Raw genomic sequence first — 22716 nt, forward strand, 5'->3', positions numbered from 1 at the left:
CCCCTGGAAATTTCCACTACCTGCGTCTGACGAAGTGGGTATTCACCCACGAAAGCTCACGCTCCAAAACGTCTGTTAGTCTATAAGGTGCCACAGGATTCTCTGCTGCTTTTAAAGGACAATGGATCTTGGAATGCTCCAATCCACATAAGTTGACCTGAGGACTGTAAAGGTAGCATGTAAACAATGGATGCTACCTGTAAAAACTGAGAGTCATGCATGGACACGTGACTTGCCCAGGTGACTCCTAAACTCCAACATTTTCATGTGTGAAATGGAGCTGCTGTGGTATCAATAGTTTGCTGACAGAGGCACAGCAACCTATGAGAGAACTGCTATGCCTAGAATTAGATGGTGTCAATGCACTGTATTCGTCACACTTTCATGTGCTTAAAGGAGGTGTCAGAGCTTACCAAGACAGGTCTTTTAGCATTAGCAATGTGGACTGTAGTGGAGGGGATGGGAGAAAAATGGAAGGGGCCATAATTAAGCAGTTGTTTTTTTCTTTCATCTTGGCTAGGTTGTTACAGACTAGAAAAAGCTTCTGATTAAAAACTTATGAATTTATCAGATTCTATTGACTATGCTTCTAATCATATCCAATCATTTCTTTAAAATGCTCAGTGTGCTGTCCATGAAGTTGGAGGTGGGGGGCTCCCCCCCATCCCAGGCTCCAACCTGAGCCCAAACATCTACAATGCTGTTGTATAGCTCTGAGCATAAGCACAAGTCAGCTGACACGGGCCCAGCCATGGGTGTTCTGCTGCAGTGTAGATGTACCCTGTGATCTTATGCTTTAGTTGGGGTTTCAGAGCCTGGGCTATAGCCTGAGTCAGAATATTTACACTGCTACTTTTAGCCCCACAGCCTAAGTGAATTGACCTGGAATCTGAGACTCATTGCCACAGGTCTTTCATTGAAGGTCAACACAGCCTCAGTGAATCTGTGAATGAGCAAGGAATAGAGCAGGTATCTCTTGACTCTCGGTCTTGCATGTTAGCTACAGGACCAACCTTCTCCTACTCTGGACATACAGGGTGGGAATTTTCAAAAGCCCCCAAACAATGGCTTACCCCCGGTCCCACTGAAGTTAATGCTAACACTTCCATGGCCGAATAGGAGTAAAGTTTGAAAATCCCATCAATTGAGTTTATTGAGCAATGCGGTTCCTCAGAGTGGCCTAATCTATGGGATCAAATGATTCTCTAGTTGTCTTTACTCTCAGAATAATTATTGTATCTATTTTTCAGTTGTTTCCCTTTGTCCCTATCTTATTATGAGCTGGTATATTTTCATAGTGGTTTTACGTATTTTCAAACATTGTGGCCAACAACCTTGAGGCTATAGTTATTTTTAAAGAATTCTGCAATTTTCACTCTGAGTTTTTAAAATGTACATTTTATTATGACAGTCCTGTTCCTCCAGCCTAAATAACAGCTTCTCTATAAAGTTCCAACAGATCATTACTGAACATTAGGGTTTGCTTCTTTGATCAAATCACACTATGATAAGACTAAATTTGAATGCAGCCAGCTACAGCTTCTCTTTAATATCATTCCTATAAAATGATATTTAAATTTGTCATTTTGCTAAACATGATTTTCATAATCTATTGCCTGGGAAATCACTGTAGGGTCAGAGTGTAATTGGCTATCACTGCTTAGATAGAAGAAAGAGGGTTTGGGTTGTTTTTTAAGCAAAGCTATACAAAATTTAAACAAAATAAATACGGAACTGGAGTGTTGACTCTACTTCAGCATCCATCCCTTATTTAACAGCAGATTAAAGATCTTCTCTGAAGTGAAGGTTCCACATAAACACCATTTGTATTGGGATTTGCAGTATTGTAGCCGTGTTGGTCCCGGGATATTAGAGAGGCAAAGTGGATCTGAAAAAGAACTCTGTAAGTGTGTCTCTTCCACAAACAGACATTGCCCCAGTGAAAAATATTACCTCCCCTACCTACATGTACATGCTATTGGGCCCTGATTTAGCAGAGCACATAATCACATGCTTAATTTTAAGCATGTGAATAGTGCCCCTGACTTCAGTTTAACAAAGTTATATGGCTTCGGGGGACTAGTCACATGTTTAAAGTTAAGGAGGAACTTAAGTGCTTTGCAGAATTGCGGGGCCCTAATTACTTTCTTATACATGTTAAGTGAGAGTCAGGATAATTTTATTTAACAGTCTTAAGGAAATCTATAAGGGCCAGATCCACAGCTGGTATAAATTGGCAGAGCTACCTGTAAGTCTCTGGAGCTTTGCCAGTTTACACCAGCTGAAAATCTGGCAGTTAAATCTCTATAGATGTTTTTCTTGCATCTTTCCCATCACTTTTTTATTGCTATTTACCACTTATGAGCTTGATCCTACAATCCTTATGGTGGCATAACTTCCGCCTCCCATCAGAGTGTTGCTGGCATAAGGACTAGATGATCAAGCCCTTAATTGATTGAATAGCTTCTATAATGTAGAGGACTAAATGGTACATAGATTTCTTGAAATTTGTGTACAGCTCTGCGGTTGTTGTTAAGTACCCTACTAAACCAAATAGTCAGAACTGAAGGAGTCATTCTGTTTAGCTGGGTATGACACTTTTTACTGTCATGGTCTTTACAGTTTAATGGGAAGATTTTTGTTAGCTCCATAAATTGTTCCATCACTGAGCGGGCAGAAGGCATGTAAGGAGCAAAGGGTTTTTATTGTCTTCTCTTTAGGATTTTATTTTAAAATAATCCCCCCCCCATATTTTTAAAATGTAAATCTCTACTAATTTTAAGTGAGGCAGCGAGGGGGGCATTGCTGCTTAGACAGCTTCCCTGCAAAGAGATATTATGGGGTGATGTCACCGTGTAACTTCATTGATAGCAATGGGTTGCTGTGATGAGATAGGGGAATTTGGCCCTAATTGTTCTTTCTTTGTTTTATAGGCCTCACTTTTCAAGTTATTTTACTTTTGGGTCATTCGAAGTTTATGGTTTTAATAAGAACTGAGGTTACAACTGAAACAGATTTTTTCAAAATAACACTATGGATTTTGAATAACTCCCTCTTGTAAGGGTAGATGGTGACTCAAATCCCCCAGGCAAGGGAGTAAGAACATCCGTTACCCCCAAACATGAGCTACCCAGGTTCCCAGATGGGTAGAAAAGGATGGATGTTGTATGCCTACTGTCTGCCTTGCCTCCCCACAGCATATGGACAGGGAACAGAGTAACCACATTCACTTGTGATCCTGAACAACTCAGAGCTGATAGAAGCAGTGGCAAATTACTGCCCACTGGAAGAAGGGGAAAACGGAGGGAATTATGACTACGAATCATCATGCCTCCCAGGGATACTCCTGAGGTGATGCAGCTTGTATACTGCCCCTTACTCAGAGATGTGCCTAAAGGCATGGGCTAGTCCTTATAATTTCTATAGTTTCTTTTGCAGGATCATGTATAAAATTCAATAATCAGCTAAATAAGCTAATTGCTGATATTCAATTAAATAAATCATCATCATCATCATCATCAAGGTATTCACACAGCTCCAAATATGTATTCAAATAAAGCATGTTCCTTATTGAACACATCCAATACTGAACTTTCCAGATTCAATATAAATAATTAGACCTGTCTCTCTTTAGACAAATTATCAGTGGGGAAAGCTTTAAAAAATATTTTCTTGTGAAATACAGTGCTATTTCTTTAAATAAAGAACTCTGGCAGCACCGTGAGGCCGTTAGCTTAGCACCATTAATACAGAATACAGTCTATCAGCATTTACTGAACTCTCTGTGACCCATGTGGAAAGTAACTACTTTAGCTTATACTTATGAAAAATATTAATAAAATGCTACTGAAATGTAAGCATAGTTCATGGTAAATGTTAAATCTGAGCAATATTGCCAACCCTGTGGAGAATTTTTCCAAAGATAGGGGAACCACTTACTTTTCAGGGGAACCAGAAGAGCTGAAATGGAGGATTTTCAAAATATTTCTTGCAAACTGGTTTGTACACACAGAACCCTCTCCTTTGTGTGCTATGCGTCCTACTATCTGCAGAAGTCTTCTCTCAAAATGGGCTCACATTCCAGAGACTGAAGTTTGACAGTACTACAACAGAGTTACCAAGCTAGCTACGTGAAAGAGTGTTCCTTACTTTGGTCAGCCTCTAAAGGCTGTGGCTCCTTCCATAAGGGATGGACTCCTGTCTCAAAAAAGTATTTTATGAAAGTTCAGGAGTGAGTCTATTCTGGCTGACTCTTGGGGAGAGGAAAACAGAGAGCGAGAGGTCCTTTTGCTTTTAGGACTTGTGTGTGCATCATTGTTTTGGGGATTGTGCCTGTTTCTTATAGCTCTATAATAACTAGCCCATGATGTCATATAATAGGGCTCACATATTGAATGAATAACTTAAGTAGTTTTGAGATGCAAGGAGTAGGGCATTTACTTCTGAGAACCCAGAGGTAATCACATGAGACAAAATGTGCATTCACCTTTCACATGCATAGGTTGTCATATGTTTCATGGGTATATTAAGGTACAGTGGCTGATCATGTGCTAATCAGGAAGGGATAGTATAGTTAAAACACAGCCATAGTGGTCATATGCACATCTCAGCCACTATACAATTAATCTTCCACCATATGAAGGCATCCACTCTGCAAAGCCCTTGGTGTTAGGGCCAGTGCCAATAAGTGCCTCATCTCATCCATGCTTCCTATATGTTTGACCAGTGCCTCGCACAATGGGAACCTGACTATGATTGTGGCCTTTGGCTACTAATGTAATAAACCAGTGGCATATTAGTACATCACAGGACCCCCTCCCTGGCGCATGTAAATTAATTGGCACTTGTCTCATCATATAGGTGGTACATAACAGGTTCATCATGCATGTGAGTGAGGGAAGCCAAAACTGAGCTCACTTTGATTCATACTTTCCCGTAAAAATATGATGTGAACATTCAGGGCCAAATTTATACACAGCTCAGAAGTGGCCACTGAGTTGCCCACTGCAGTCTGTGTGTGCAGTTCATCATATTGACCAAATTGGGTGCTTTGCACATCTAAAAACCCCATACTTTCAATCTGGGTAACTGGGCTTTCATTCGGCTACCTGACTTGTGCATGCACAGCCAATTTTGTGCATGCAGTTAGTTTGCACAAAACTCTGAAAGCAAATTCACCAGCAGGAGACTGAACATAAATACATTTGTGCACTTAACATCCATGAAGAGTGAAATGGTTGTCATGTGTCTAGGTCCTCTCTCTGAGAGACAGACCATCCACCAGTTTGGAGGAGGCCCACCAGTGGAAGCTGAACTTAGTGACATTTCAGTGAGAAACAGACAGCACATTGCTAGGGCTGCTAGCTGGGTACCATAGCTACAGAATTGCTCAATTTGTTCACCACTTCAATGAAATTCTTACAAAAATACCACCAGATTTTTGGCTAACAGTAAGAAAGTTACCCAAGCCAGTGTGACAACCGTTTAAGAGGCCTAACCTCTGTCATACGGTTTTCATTTTATTTATAGACTATACAAACACAATAGCCACAAACACATGTTACGGGCTGCTTGGGACTCATTAGTGAGGTGAATTAGCACTGTAGCCTGACCTGTTGACAAGCTTAACCTTTAACCTCCCATGCACTGGAGATTGCAATTTGTAAGCCATTCTTGTCATGAGTAGCTGAAAAATATGCTTATTTACTTGTGTGAAGCCATAAATGAAATAGGCTGGGTGAGCTCAGCTTACTTCCCAGTTCATAGTTCATGACACAAAACCACTAACACATGTTCCGCAAGTGATTCAGCATGGGGATTGAATGCTACTGCACGATAACCCAGCTTCACTCTGTAGAGAAACAAGAGTTTATTTTTATCTGGAATGAAAAGGTGAGAAATCAAGGCGGCTTCTTTCTAAGTAACCTCCTACTACGATTTCAAGAAACTGGATGGACCTTGAAAATAGTGGATCAGGTATTTGCAAACGCTCTTTTAAAGTTCAACATGAATTTAAAGCTTAAGAGACTGAAATCCTCTATGTATCAGTATCCATAATATATCTGTCATGATAGTGAAGGCTCTCATGCTGTTCCATCAGTATGCCTCACCCTGGCCTGGAAGGACCATCTGTAGGAGTGAGAGGATAATTCAGTCATTCCACTATCAGCCTTTCTGTTGAGGCTGGTGCCAGTTAGGATGATGGGGCTTTCTAGTGATGAGGTAAAAAATGGTATCTCCCACTGGTAGTTCTATCACTTTAGTCAGTTTTGTAACTCTTTTACTTTAATACAGTGTGACTAATTATTATGATTTTATTGTATCATAATATTTGGGGGTTTTGTTAAAGCACCAGCTCCTGGAGTCAAGTGATTACATAAGGATCTCAGCTTTCATTTAAAAAAATAACCCATAAGGTGTGTCTATACAGCAAATAGAACCCGCAACTAGCCTGTGCCAGCTGACTTGGGCTCATGGGACTTGGGCTGTCGGGCTGTTTAATTGCTATGTAGACTTCCAGGCTCTAGGACCCTATGGGGTGGGAATGTCTCAAAGCTCAGGGTCCAGCCTCAGCCTGGAAGTCTATACAGCAATGAAATAACCCTGCAGCCTGAAGTCCATGGGGCTGAGTCAGCTGGCAAGAGCCAGTCACGGGTTCTTTTTCTGTGTAGACATAGAAAATATGTCTAGCCCTCATGGCCTCGAAGAAAAACCTTGAAAACATGAGGTGAATATACCCTAAAGTCTGAAAAAACTGAAGACAAAGGAAAAAAAAGTAAAAATGTATTATTTTTCTAAAAAAAAAACCCTCAAGGTTTTGAGCCAATGTGATGATTTTTGGGGGTCTGACTCATGACTTGTGAATGCTCAAGGTTGGCAATACTATAACATATGTAGTAGAATGATCATTTCAGGTTTTTGCATATTAGGTTTGTTCAAGCCTACCAAATGAATGCAAAAACTTGTAGAGTCCTCAGGTTCAGCAAACTTGGTATTGTGCTGCAATGTTGGCAGTCAAGCACGGACTCCCAGCTTGTTGGCTCCTCCAGTCTGACCTCATGATAGGGTGACTAGATAACAAGTGTGAAAAATCAGGACAGGAAGTGTGTGTGGGAGGGAGTAATAGATGCCTATAAGAAAACCCCCAAAATATCAGTACTTTTCCTATAAAATTGGGACATCTGGTCACCCTACCTCATGACCATAGATGGACTTGGGTTGTGAAGTTTGGATCTGAACCCAAACTTTCCACAAATTTGGGATTGTTCAGATTCAAAGTCCGACAATGACTGATGAGAAAAGGAGACCAGAGTCACAAATTTGAGATTAAGGTCAGCATTTGAACTTTTCTCCAAATACAGGATAATTGGATCTGGAGTTTGAGTTCTGGCCCATCTCTAATCATGATGCAAATGTGATCACATCTCACCTAGCTTGCTAAATAAGCTAGAACCAGAATTTATGGGTTGGTGGTCCCTCCCTTGGTATTTACACAGTTATGTGTGCATGGGCACACACATATACAACATCCCTCAATCAGTAAATCAATCACACCGATGTTGAAATATCTTCCAGGAAGTGGACTCTATGGTGTTATCTATGATTTCTGTTTTTTCATCTTTGGTTCATGTTTGACAATTCTCTTTTCTTTCAGGACATGGAAATCAAAAACCACAGGCAATATATATTTTCCATATTCTGTGAAGGAAATAGCAGACAAAAAGCTTTTTCTCGCTCTTACTTTAGGAGATTTACATTATCCAGAAAAGCACGAAAGCCTTAGATGAGCCAGGAAAGGTTTTGAGAAGAGTGTGGGGGAGCAGCATATAGCATATATTGTTCTGTTTTCATTGTTCCGATAAACATACCACAGGCAGCTGTAGCCGACAAGTTTTAGGTTCAAATGCGACACAATCCCTGGGATATCTCAGAGTATATGAAAGGATGACACGATTAGCAATGAAGAACAGCTCTGAGCCGAGTACGGAAATACTGGCTTTACTTTACACATCTTAGACTCCTGACTTCAGGTTAGTGCTGAAATTCTGCTTTAATTTATTTTTTTAAATTATGGCTAAAAAGGCACATATTCTCATTAAAACACATTTAAAAATATCAACACCATCTTTCTAGACTGAGTGACAAAGTGATCAACATCAACCACAACCAAATCCCTAACTGTACACCCAAACTCTAACAATAGGCTCAAGGAATAGGAACAAGTCATGCTGAAAAGTTTCAAAGAAGTCTTTATTTTTAACATAGAGAATAGTGTCTTGTCCAATCTCATTGCGACACTTACTCATACCACCTTCTACAGCATTTAAAGGCAGGTTCATCAGTGGTGGATATCACAGTGATACACAATCTTCCAGTTAATGCTAGGGTCATAGTCACTGGTAATAACTCAAAAAGCAGCACGTCTTTGAAGGGAACATTTCCCCACTCCTCTTCCCCACCAGTAGAAATCTAAATGCTCTGCAACCGGAGGCTTGCAAGAATTACATTTTGGGTTTTGCGGTCATTTTGGGTTGGTGCGAACATGACAAATGGCACATTTTAATTTCAACTATTGCTCACTCAGATAGGCAGTAATTCATTCAAGCAGATAATAAATCCGATCAGGCAACAGCTCACAGTCTGAAGTGTGGCAGCAAACTCTTTAGCACCAAAATAAATATGTGCATGAACTTCCTCCATAAATTGTCTTCAGTGAGGCAGACGAGAACCAGCGAGAGTTTCAAAGTTGGCTTCTGGCTTTTCAGTTGCCCATATGCAGCAGGGTGAGTCAGTGGGGAGGTCTTGCCTCTGAAGCTAGCCTAGGGACCTGGTCCTGCAGCCACTGAAGTCAATGGTTGGTTTATCTTCAGTGAGAGCAGGGTTGGGTCTTCAGTCACTATGTGGTTTTTTTTTAAAAAGTAATTACCTTTATTTAGAACAAGTAAGTGGATTGCATGGATTGAACTGAAATAAATGCAGATGTGCAATGTAAGTCTAGGCACATGTAAGGTGGGGGAGGGTCTAAATGGCCCTGATCCTCAGCTACCGCTAAGGAATGCTCAGTGAACCTGAGGATGGAGAGCATAAAAGTGGCTTCATTTGCACCCTGTTGAGTGTGGACTCCATTGGGCTGACCTAGCTCCTGGTACAAATTAGTGCAACTCGATATTTACTTTGTTTTGTACCAACTGCCTGTGTCCTCAGGGGGCCTGTTGTGGCAGAAGTGATAACACTGACCCCAGCATTGTCCTCTTTCCCTTGTCTATGCCTGCCTGCATAAAGTATGTATTCAACAGAGCCAGGATTTCATAGAGATTTTATTTCCTTAGCACTACACAGTGCAGTGGGTCTCTATTGTGGTTAGAAATTAAAAACAGTTTTGAAGGGTGACTAGCAGGTAATTTAGGACTTTTTTAATATTAAAAATTCTAAGACTCCTAACATGAATAGAAATATTTTCAGACATTTTAAAATGTTAAAGGACACCCAGTTATAAACCACATAAAACTTTCCCTGCAGTGTAAGAGATCCAAAGGCCCAGATTCTCAAAGGTATTTTAGGTGCCCAACTCCCATTCAAATACAAGGCAGTTAGGCTCCCAGCTACCTTTGAGGATCTGGGCCAAACATGGTCTCGTGCAGGCAACGAGAAAGTGAAACTGGTCTGTTCATACTGAACGACGTGGAAAATGGAGAAAAATACATTCAAATGTTTAGAACAGGGGTCGGCAACCTTTCAGAAGTGGTGTGCCGAGTCTTCCATTTACTGACTCTAATTTAAGGTTTTGTGTGCCGGTAATACATTTTAACCTTTTTAGACTGTCTCTTTCTATAAGTCTATAATATATAACTAAACTGTTGTTGTATGTAAAGTAAACAAGTTTTTAAAAATGTTTAAGAAGCTTCATTTAAAATTAAATTAAAATGCAGAGCCCCCCGGACTGGTGGCCAGGACACAGGCAGTGTGAGTGCCACTGAAAATCAGCTTGAGTGCCGCCTTCGGCACGTGTGCCATAGGTTGCCTACACCTGGTTTAGATCTACATGTTACATATTTTAATTAAGTAACTGAGATAAATACATGTTTTATAGGATTGTTCTCTTGACAGTGTTACTCTAATTTTTTCAAAACAAAATAATCAGTAAATTATTGCATTGCCTCTATATTAGAAATGCTACTTCCACTGTGCAACAACGTTATCATACCCTGCAGTACTTTTGCAGGCTTTAGGCAATTCTTTATTGCTTTAGCCATTTGTTGTTTGCAAATGACACCAGCCTTGCTAGTAATTGTATCATTCCATCACTGAGCAGTGTTGTTGCAAAGCAAAGCAAGGAAAGGCTGAGGTCTCATTTGTATAAGGTCACTCCCTCACTTCTGGCTTTTCTTGTCAGTGGGGTCCAGTTGCTCTTGCTTTCCTATCAGGGCCCAAAGCCCCTTCTCTGATCATGTTGTATATTCTCTAATGAACAGGGGGCACTGGAGGGGAAAAACCTGCTGAACAGCTGATCATCACTTTGGAGACAGTGAATGCTACTGTTCTGCAGAATAATTTTAACTTTTTATTTTTGTCTTCTCTCTTTAAAAATGGGTGAAAGCAAATCCAAAGTGCAGGGAAAGAAGTAGGATCACAATGAATGGAGGATGGTGATTTGTAATACATTTTGAGATGTCACTAGCTGCTGTGTAGGCTGAATTCCATACTAAACACCAGACTGTCTTTTTGCAACACTGACCTTCAGTAGCAGTGGAGGTGGTTTGGTGCCAGGGGAACTAATTGTGCCCCTCCCAGGGTCCCAGGGCACACTGAAGAAGTTTGTCCTCCAGAGCATCTTGTAGGAGGGTGCAGCGTATGCCCACCTCCCTGGCCAGCCATTTCCACTGGTTGGTATGAAGGGGGATAGGGTGGCCCTGTCTTCTCCCCAGCACCTCCTTGTTCTGGTGATTGGGGTGATTTGCCCACCAGGGTGTGCTAGCAGGAAACTGTTTTGTGGCTGTCTTTGATCCTTGCAAACTCATCCTCAGTTGGGCACTTCTAAAACAGAGAGCAACGCAAATGCCAAAGCTAGATTCTGAATTGAGATATAAACACCTTCAGAATTGCTTAGGTCTACAGTTCTGGTATGGCCCATTATATGAGAGCCATCTCCAATATTCAGATGTGAATCTGGATCTGAACTCCCCCAGTTTGGTGGGTATTTGGGTCCAGAGTTTTCTCTCTCTTGTTAAAACAGTTCTTTGCATCTTACAAAAAGAGAAGCAGCTTGGGGCAGTTCACCATTTTTAAATTTCACTTGGTATGTGTTTGCCTCTGCTTCAACAGACCATTTTTATGCCAAATAACAGTTCTATTTGTCTTCCCCTCCTCCTCTTTTTTGTGCAGTTTATGTAGAACATCTGGTTTTAAAAGTGTCGCAATTTCTAAACATATTCTAATGCTCTTGGGATCAGAATATCAACAACTGTCTATTGCGGTAAACCGCATGTCTGGAAAACATTCCTGAAAACTGAGTTCTTAAATAAACATAAAGCATCTATAACACATAATGCAAAGCAACATTCACTCGTAAACTCAATGTTTAGACCAGACGAGGTGCAAAATACGGTTTTCCTGGACTAAGCCATCACAATTTACAGAAACACTGAGTTTTTTCTGGGTATACAACAGAGGGAAAAGGTGTGGCATGTGGATTGTAGCCATACTAGGAGCAATCAGTTGCTTTCAGTCTCATCTGGGGAGAATTTCTTACTCAGGATGGAGGGGGAAGGTCAAAAGTGATGTTCTATGAAATATTCCTTATGCTATCAAAAGAAAACAAATGAGAACATGAGAAATGCTACAAAATAGAGGCAGAAACATAGACCAACCAGGTTCTATTTTGTTACTTCTGAGAAATCAGAATATCTTGTGTAACATCAGCATTTATACTAATTGCATGCCTATGTCTGTCTGAAATCCAGAGAAGACACAGATATAATCTGAACAATTAACTAAATTAATTGAATGGGATTAGTGAAAGGAAAATTACAAGAACGTGGTCCTAGTGTAAAACTTTATTATTATTAATCACTATTATTATTATTTATATAGTGCTCAGAGTTTGGGCAACTGCATGGAGATATCAAATAGTCAAAATTACAAAGCTTCTTGCATTCTGAAAATTTCTGCTGGGTTGATACATAAGTTACTATACATACAATGAGGAATATTGGCAAAACCAATAATGGCTGTCAAACCACTTTTTAATTGCACTGGTGACTGATGAATTTAGTCAACTGAATAATAGAAATGCCTAAACTCATTAAAATAGTCCTGTGCCCTATGAATATCTTTTGATTATTCTTACAGAATGGTAATGCCTTACAAATAATAGCCTTCCTCCCCTAAGAAAGAACTGAGTATACCTTAGTCCAGTGAAACCCTTTAAGAATTCCCATTATAAATTTTTACGCAAAAACGTAATAGTGAACAGAAACTTTATTATGGGAAATGCAGGCAAGTATGCACATATAATGGCTGAGAAAAGCTGTAATTGAATTTACAGGTTATGGAGGAGACTACTGAATCCAAAAAAATTAATCTGCCCTTGTCCCATAACATTAAACATAAGCTGGATGATTAATAACATTTGTAGTTGTGCAAGGTAAGGTAAGGGCAATAAATTCTTCACTGTGTAAGATGATCATCTTCACATTATGGAAATCAAGTTTTCCACCCATCTACGACACTGCAAAACATTGAGAAGTTTTGGCCCACATCCTAGCACAGCCTTTGCAGTTAATCTGACTTGCACTGGGGGACAGAACTGGTACAAAGCTGACAGAAAGCCTTTCTTTGCATGCTGCCCTCCCAAGATAAGCTGTGCACTCTGGACTTGGATGTTTTAGGGGGCTGGATCTCTGCATTCTTTCAATACCTATAAAGGCGACTGAAGTCCATAGGAGTCTGGAGAGTGCAAAGCATGCAGGCTGAGGTTCTTAATACAAAAACAATTAATTATTCCCTCCCCTTCTGAAGCTTCAGCAAGTATTGAGCAGTACTCATGCAGGTTATTTGACTGGATAGGCCTATGGTTTCATCTGGTATAACCAGAACTGATTTTCCTTAGACAATTAAATAAATGGTTTCTAGAAAACAGAACTATTCCCATTTTACTGGAAGAGAGCAAGATTTTACCAAATCAATAACGGAGAGGAAGGCTGGGTATTCAACTGCCTGCACATCAGTCTTGAAACAGCTAGGGACTAATGTAAAACATATGTGCCAACATGCAAGAATTCCTCTATCATTGCTACTCACTCCATAGTTCCCTGTTCCATCGTTTGGGGTCATCAAAGGGCTTAGCAAACTGCTAATGTGGATGTGATGTCTACAGAAGTGACTTTATTGTTGTGGTATCAGTGTTAATAACTTGCATGTACTTTATGTAGAATGTTGGTCCTTAGACTTGGTAATCTGTGTACTATGCATGTAGCTTTGTGGAATTAGATGGTCTAAACTATGAAGCTCTTTTACACACATGCTGCATGCATTATAGCTAAATATTACTAAACACTTTGAATTCTCAACGTTATTGGAATCAGATCTCTTGGCTATAGCTAGAATAGAATTTTTTATGTGCATCTTGAATCATGGCCAGGACTCATATCAGGAAGTGTATGCATCCATCTTTCAATATATTGAAGAAACCACTGAATCTTATGTGGCAGTAAAATTCTTTATAAACACGTATTTTCCCAAAATATTTATGCCAGGATTACAGTCACTTAGGAATGCCCTTGCTCTCTTTCCAATTATCCAATAGCTGAACTATATTATATGTGCTGCTCTAGGCACACTTTTAATATACAACAATTGTTTGTTTGGTCCTTTACCAGTTTTGATAAAATTCTACTGTGAAACTTAATGAGAAAACTTACAAAAGGATAGTCTGGGACTTGCATAATTTTGTATCTTGCTGTTTGATTGATATGGATAGTTGACTTAGTGCTGCTATAAACTTATAAAATAACTTCCTGGGAAGATCCATCAATCTAATCTAATCTAGGTGTTCATATGGCCTTCATCTCTGTAATATCTGAACGCCTCACAATCATTAATGAATTTTATCTGCACAATACCCCAGTGAAGTATTTCCCCCATTTTACAGACAGGAAAACTGAGGCACAGGGTACATTAGACTCACACAGCATGCACCTATAGAGAGAGGAGACAGCACCTTCTCAGTTCATATTTTCACCTTCCTCTTAATTCTGCAGTGGAAAGTCTTTCCTCTAGGCCCCCAGTGTAAAGTCAAAATCTACATTTAAATGAAGGCGTTTCACAAACTACAACCCACAGGAGTATCAACCTGGTGCTGCCATTTAACTGAAAATATGCCTGAAATATACGAGAGTGGGGGAGGTGCTTCTTTAAGAGAAAACGGATCGTGGATTTCTTATAGGAATGGCAGAGGGGAGACTATCCCTCCGCTTTTCAAAATATTGACAAAAGAAAACAGGAAGATAGTTCCGTCCATAAAGAAGAGGTCTATTAACCATAATGCTGCTCTATTCATACTATAATGTGATGGTTTTATCTTTGCATTAAAACAAAAAGATAAGGCTAGATCTTACCTCTTTATATTGATAGTTTCAAACCTCATAAGATATTAGTATCTGTATTAGCTATAAAAATTAACAGCTTCTGCATTGTGCGCTTCAATTTTATTTTATCACCGGGTTTTAGGATTGTGTGTATGTGCATCTGGTCCTTGCTTTCTAAGTTGCTCGGTGTTCCTCTGCTCATAAGCTTTATTATGGCTTGATAAGACTTGTGACAGGGATCCCTAAGGTATAGGAACTAACAAAAGACACCCCTTATTCCTTCACATTGGAGGTCACTATGGTACAGTTAGATCCTGATAGGAAATAATAATAATATTGTGCAAACAGGGAAGGACAATCTGGCTTTAATTATTTGGATTACTCCATTGTTAGATGTTTACTTAGAGGCAAAGACTACAAAAATACTGTCAATCACCTGAGGCTACAACTGGCCTTTTTTTAATGTTTTGATGCCAATGTAAACACTATGCTCAATTTGTTATTTGCATTCACTTATATAGTATAACTTTTATTACCAATTAATCGATCAGATTTAAATGTCTACAGGACCCTGTGGGTAACACATTCCCCAGAGGCCCGTACCAAGTTAATATAAAACTGCACTTGCCGATATGATTTTTTTAAAAAAAGCCGAATCAAATTTAAGCTGGGGTTTAAAACTGAACAATAAATCTGAAATTTTACTGTGTAAAAAAGGCATCCGATTCCATAGTTAAAGCTCAAAGCGCAAATACATGTAATCTATAGGAGGCAGCCAGTCCATATAGAATAGATAAAAGCCCACAATTCGATTGAACATTCTGGCCTGCTGACATTACACAGTAAGCCTTGCAATGAGCACATCAATTTGCTTCTTATCAAAGTGTAATATACCAGAGCTCTCATAGGCCCAGATTTGGATACCTTCACTCTGAGTATCACATCAGGCCCTGGCTCTCAGCAGTATGATAGCAGGATTTAAATATATTCATTTGTACATGTTCTTAAGAATAACTGGAGAAGGGTAGCTGGAAGATTAAGTATTCTAGCAGAAATTGGGAAAGATCATAGGACCAGTTTACATAAGCCTGTACACTGTTGATGAACCCTCCCTTTAAGGGACATGTAAAAAGAGTTTTCGGTTGGGGGTGAAAGTGGTATGGATTGGACTACTTGTGCTGTGCACCAACACGACCTGTCTGAACCTTTAGACCCCAGATGGTATTTTCACCCAAATAGATCAAGAGGAGAAGGATGAAGTCAGAACATGCAAATTCATTCCATTGTACTTGGCTGACAGCAACGATGAGTCCTTGAGAAGAGCATGAAATATTTTCCCACTTTAGTCTCACTCCTTCTTAAGCCATCCCCTCCTGGGTGCCATGTCTAGCTACTCTGGGGGCGCTAACATCCCAGCTGGCCAGCAAGCTGCATGTGTGAGATACCAGTGATTAAGAGAGTTCACCCCATGGTTAATCTGGTATGAGAAGACTGATGGGGATAAGGGAGAAAGCTCTAGAAATCCAAAGTTCCGTACCTGTGGAGATGTGCTAGGTGCTGACTTGGGCCCCACTCCTGCAACACACTGATTCATATGCTTAAGTCCTTTTCACAAAGTCAGTGGAGCTACTTATGTGCTTAAAGTTTAACATGTGCTTATATGCTTTTCTGGACCATGGCCTTGGTGGGGAGAAAGAGCTCTGAGTCTCAGAATACAGAATCCTCATGCTTCTGTGTCCAAAGGACACAGGAAGGAGACGTCTTCTTTGCTATTCCCTCACTTTCTTTGTGTCATAGCGCATGCAGCTGTGTTCCTCTAATGTCTGCGTATAATCCCTTGTGATTATAAGCAATGACAGTGGCAATGATTTTTGGGTCAAAAAGAACATTTGTTTGCTAGTTACAGATTTGTTAAAACAAGAGGACTGCTGAAAGGGAGTGTTTGTGAATGAGAATAAATTTTTTTTTCTAAGAATTAATGCTTATTTAACTTTGTGAAATATTTCCCCTTTTACTCTTTCCTTTTCTTATTTCTTTTAATACACTTTTTAAAGGATTTTTCCTTTCCCCCATTATTTATAACAGCTATGTGGATAATGGATCTGCAAATGTAACAGTCTACTGGTGGGGCAGTAAAAAGGAAGGAACTGGTATCTTTAAATCCCAGCTTTTTCATTTAATTACTACAGTTCAAAGTATCCCGTCATTCTATGGTCTTGTATTTTTCTCCCATGAATCATCTCACCCGTCACAACACTCTTCCTTTAGCTGAAATGATGATTATTTATTTTTTGTATTACTGTAGTACCTAGGATTAGGTGACAGTTATTGCTATTCTATTGACCTCTCCATGGATGTGTATTTAGGGAATGGCCATCACCCCTGATATGAAGTTTAAACATGTTACTCTACCCTTGTGATGGATCTGAGCTTCACCAACCCAGACTCCAATCTTCCATGTTGATGCATAGACCCAATTGCTAAGCTACTGGACAATCCAAATGTAAGAACCTTTTAATTCATCCAAGATTCAATATTGGAAAGACATCTATGCAAACCACTAAGCTGCTTCATAGGATCCTCAGGGAATGAGAAGTACATCTGAGTATTATGTACCCACAAAGTAGTGCAAAATTTGAAAATCATGAAATGGATACAGATGACCTTATATATATATATCAATGTCAAACAAAAGAGGAGTTAAAATGGAACCCTGGGTTTTCCAGGAGTAACTTGGGCCAAACTGCAAAAGTGATTCTCCAGGGCAGTGCATGAAATACCATGAGATAAATGAGATCTAATCAAATTCAGAAGTCACATGGGTCAGCATCCATCTCCAAATGAGAAAGGAGGGGATCACGGTCACTAGCGTCAAAAAGAAAGGAAAAGATTCGACAACTGCATCATGCAGGCATGCCCCTAGTGAGCAAGCAGAAGGTCACCGCAGCTTCAGAGGAAAACTATCTTGGTGCCATGGGTGAGTAAGAAACCAGATTGCAGCCTTATTGAAAAAAATCAGATTATTACATCACTGTTCTTTTCTAACAGTTTGTCCTGTTGTGACAAACTAAGAAGTTTGCATTCTCAAATACAAATATGAGACAAAAACAATTTCGTAATATAGCAATGTCTGTTGGAACCTACGTTCATTATCCATCTCTTTGACTTTTTCCACTACTGATTTTTCATTAAGCACATCGTGAGAGTGAGCCATGTTGCCTCTGCTTTGATTTAGACAGGTAACTTGGGTAAAAGAACTATCTGATGCAAAAATATCTAACTTTTTTCAGGACTCTTAATTTTTGTAGTCCAGCTTCCAAGATAATTGGCTACATATACACACATAGACCCATTACAGAGCTCCCACTGACTTCTTTCCAATACTTCACTATTAGAGCTTGTGGGTGAAATACCTCAATTATCTGGAACCATTTGTTCAGTTCTGAGCAAAGATGACTATCCCGCATCTTTCAAAGGTAAATAAACTGAATTCTATTTGTGGTGATCTCTTGGATGAGAGCAGATAAAAGCAGAGGCCCTGTGTGGGCCTTGATTCTGCAGTGTGATTTCCATGGTCAGATTCCATATGGGCAGACTTTAATCTGACTCCACACAGGTGCAAATATTTGCCCTGAGGGGTAAGACTGCAGAATTAAGGCTTAAAAGAGGATATTCAAAAATGCACAATCACACCTTTCCTGTAATTGTTTGGGTTTGTTTGTTTTAAAAAAATATATATCAGGCCCTAACTATAACAGTTTGCAGTTTTTGTTTTAATCAGATCAGAGGTTTGTGACAGTGTTCTGTACTCATATCCCTTGCTAACCCTATTGCTGACACTTTGCTAGTTTCAACAGGTATCTGAATGTCAGTGATACTATATGTACAACAAATAACCCATTCATTGTAAAGAACTCTGGGATTCTTCAAGCTAAAAGGTGCTACATAAGCATACTAAATAAGTTTATACTAATTATTGGTAAAAATATATGAAAAATTCTGCTTAAACAAAGTAAGGTCAGAAATAATTTGTGATGTCTGGTCAGCCTAATGTACCAGAGTCTAGATATTTAGATACAAAGATGGACTGGGTGGCTTAAATGTTCATCTGTTCCCTCTTCTACTATGCACAATATTACACCTCTATAGAAGCACTTTAACTATGATGCTTTTCTTGAAAACCCTGCTGAAGGCCACTGATTGATTGATCTCTATTTTGATCACTTTGGTATTTTAGGGATCTCATTCACTCCCCAACGAAAGCCCGCAAACAGCACATAAAATCATTCAACCTTTTGAACTTCTCTCTCAGTTATGGGGAGCCGGGGAGGATAGGATACATAATCTCTCCATTTTATTTTGACTTTCTGTCTGGAGGGCAGCAGCCTTTGTGCACTGAATTGGTGAATCTGCTTTTCTTATCCACTGAAGGGCCACAAGCTCGTTTTCACTGTCCCTAATGCTGTGCTGAAAGGTACAGCCAGAACTTAACTGATCTTGGCCAGTGTGGGTTGGCAAAAGCATGATGTGATTAGCCCAGTCTGTCTCCCCACTGACCTAACAAACCAAACTTGAACCTGCCAGGAACATAGCTCCCACTCGCAGCCCTTGGAGGGTTTCATCAGACTTGCTGCCAGTGACCCACCAGCTATGAGGTAGTGTCTCTAACTTCTGGATTGGGGGTTGCAGTGCTAACTCAATTATTTAATGGTTGGGGAGACATTACTGCTGAGACTACAACTTGCATCTCTAGTTTCCAGTCCTAATGGGGCTTAAGGAGAAACTCTGGAAACTGAAAGCAGACACACAAGTGTTGGATTTCCAAACTCCAATGTCTGTACAATGTCAATACAGCAAGGTGTGCAAAGGAGGTCTAAGTTCCATTCATGGAATGAAAATCATCTGGTTAATGAAGAAAGACCTTAGGTGTGCTGACATTCTGAATATAGCATTTTAAAAAATCATTTAAAAACCCAAACAATGATCTTGAAAAGTTAAAAAAAATCTTTTCATCTAGGGGCTCTAATGCACTTAAAAGCACTTGGAATAGTCACAACTCCAAAGGAACCCCCTTGTTTACTCTGATTACCCTTCTCGCAGGTATCATCCATCAACATGGCTGATCCCTGTGTGAAATTACTAGATTACAAAGTCAATATTTCATAGATTTTACCTGATGTCATTGGAATGTAACTTCAAAAATCAAATGAACCCAAAGAAATGGAGTCTGATGCTTGCAGATGAGAGAATAGGATGGTATGGAATCCCAGAAGTAGTAATCCAACCCCTAAGTGTTTGATATTGTCTTTTTGGGTTGAAAACAGAGAAAAAGAAAGTAGCATTGATCCTCGATTAAACTTGCAAATTTCTTCAGGTGCCTCCGTAGAAGACATGCCGGAGATAATGACTTTATGTATCCTTCTTTCAAGAAACAAATTTAAAGGACTATCGCTGTGTAAAGATCATATCTATATATTTTATATCTAACTACAGCATACACACTGTTTCTTGTGCACTGCTTCAGTTATAGTGAACCACAAGCCATTTTGATTTTTACTGGGGATGTTTGAACCCATTCATGAAGCACAGAAAGCTACTGTGGATATCAACCAAAATGTACTGGAATTTAAAATGTGACTGAACTGGTTTGTTTATTCTAGATATTTATATTGATACTAAAAATTCACTGCATGTGCACACACTCCCTGCTTGCTGAGAACAACAAATGCAACCCTCCCTTTCCTCTCTGCCTTAAAAACAGAAGAGAGAAAGGATTGTTGTAACAAACATTTCAGATGCAAGACAGATTAGAACATTAGTGGTGTAATAAAGTAAATAAAATGGCAATTGACCTGAGACTTGTGGGTTTTACCCCAAATTTTTGTTTATAGTTGAAGGTCGTAAGCTATTCAAACCTCTATTGATCAGAGTCCTCTTTGTTTAAACAGAACCTACTGTATTTATTTGTGCTGTTTCTCTAAAGTCAAACAAAAGGGGACAGTTTTAAGTAAATCTCTGCATGACACTGCTGCCATGTGGTTCATTCACTCGGTATACAGATGTTTTCAATCTGTACAGTTTGTCTTTCATATCCATATGAGATGAAGCAGGCTTGATTTAGGCTGGGAGTGATGCCAAAGAGAGAAGATACATCATTAACCCTTAACAAACAGTTTATGAAGCTTTCCTCTTTTATTCATTAGAGGACTCCTTGAAGGATTAGCATTATACCTTCTGAGCAGTAAGTGGCTTTCAACTTGAATGCCATTTTGCAGCCATATACATAGAAAACAAAATTCTCTGTGTTGGGTTTCTTCCCCACTTTGAAAAGCTAGTGTCTGTCTCAACCTAATAGCATAACCACTGACCTTTCATTAGGAATTCTGCTCTCCCAATTATAATTACAAGTAGCACCTAGATGATCCAGGACCCTGCTGTAGAAACATCCAGTAAGAGACAATCTCTGCTGTGAAGACCTTACACTCTGCATAGACACAAACACACAAAAAGGGGTGTGGAAAATGGGTGTTATTACCCTTATTTTATAGATGTGAAACCTGAGGCATAGAGAGTAAGAGAGAGATTCACCCATGGTCACACAAGTAGTATGTGGTAGAGTCAGGAACTACACCCAGAACTGCTGAATCCTCATCTAGCACCTTAGCCACAAGACAATCCTCTGATCTACGCTGATTCCACTTTACTTTCACCACAGTCAATCAGGGCTCTGGAAAAAACACTGTACTTGTCCGAGACACCTCAGTGCACTTCTACTCGGTACTTGGAATGTTGGAAGCAGCTGCTGGTATTGAGGCAGTGAGAAAAAGTAAAGGAGCAATTAATTTTTCTGCAGACACCTTGCCACCATTTTTTGCATGCGATTTTCCTGAATAATATGGGAGCATAATTCATCTGTTGCATCACTTCAAAAAAGAAATTGCTGATCTAATGCAACTAATGGAGAATCTCATTCAGTTTCTTGCTTTATTGAAACATAGTAGAGATTTTAAACCTGCTGAGCCAACAGTAACATCTCTTGATTTTAGCAGGGAGCCATGTGGCTTGGCAATAGAGAATCAGAATTGATTTGTTTTTTCCCCTTCCACTCCAGCTCATTTAAAATGCAGAAATTTGCCACAGCACTTGGTTTTAAGAATGCAGTATTTAAGTCCTAGCTGTTACTAGTTAGTGAGGTTGGGATTAAAAAATTGCTCCCTGATACCAAATTAAGTGTTGTCTTTACCTATCACACACAGATCATCCTATTAAAATTGGAGGAGAACAGCATAAGAGCTGAAAGAGTTTTGCCTCTTCATACAATTTTTACCTTTTTTAAAGGATAGAATATATTTAATTGCATGCAGTTAGCTGTTTTATTTCTAAGGAGAGGTTCCATTGCATGAAAGCAGGTACCACATGCTCTGTAAGAATAATTTTTCTCTCATTCTAAAGAACTGTGCTACACATCATGAAAGCTACATTATAGGACAATGAGTCCCAGGATCTTCAACTACAACTATCTGGCACACCCAGGCTTTTTGTAGGACACTAAAAACAAATGAGCATTTCCCCCAGCCTGAGCTTTAAACTAAGAGGTCAAAGCACCACACTTATTTCACACACTCAAAAGACCATTATGCAGCCAAAAACTGACTTTAGCAAAGCTAGGGGCTTTCCTAGCTAAATGTTTCCATCTTCGCTCCCCTTCCCCATGAAAACCTGACTCCCACTATCAGCTAAACCTGATGCTGCATGAGTAAAGCCCTTATAGTTGGCTGGGGGAATTACTTAATTCACCACAGCTGGCCTGGCCTAACTGCCCTGACAATTCCTGCATTTAGTGCATACAGCTGTGATCCTTCCTCCACTCAAAGAGAGTTTTAACCCTCTCCCTTGCCAATGCCTGTAGGGAGCCTCTTACACACACTGTCATAGAGTCCTTCCATCCCCTATTTTCTTAGCTGTGCAACTAAGTTTCAGCTTTGTTCAGTCCAGGAGCTACCGTTGACTCATGGAATACAGTGGTCCCTAGGTTCTAAGCTGAGTTTGGAACCCATTTGTGTGTTTCTTAGGTCTTATTTTATAGGTTTTCCCAGCATATGGAATCTTTTAAAACATGAGATACTGTGGG

Source organism: Chelonoidis abingdonii, chromosome 19 (assembly GCF_003597395.2).
Source record: "Chelonoidis abingdonii isolate Lonesome George chromosome 19, CheloAbing_2.0, whole genome shotgun sequence".
Classification (NCBI taxonomy): domain Eukaryota; kingdom Metazoa; phylum Chordata; order Testudines; family Testudinidae; genus Chelonoidis; species Chelonoidis abingdonii.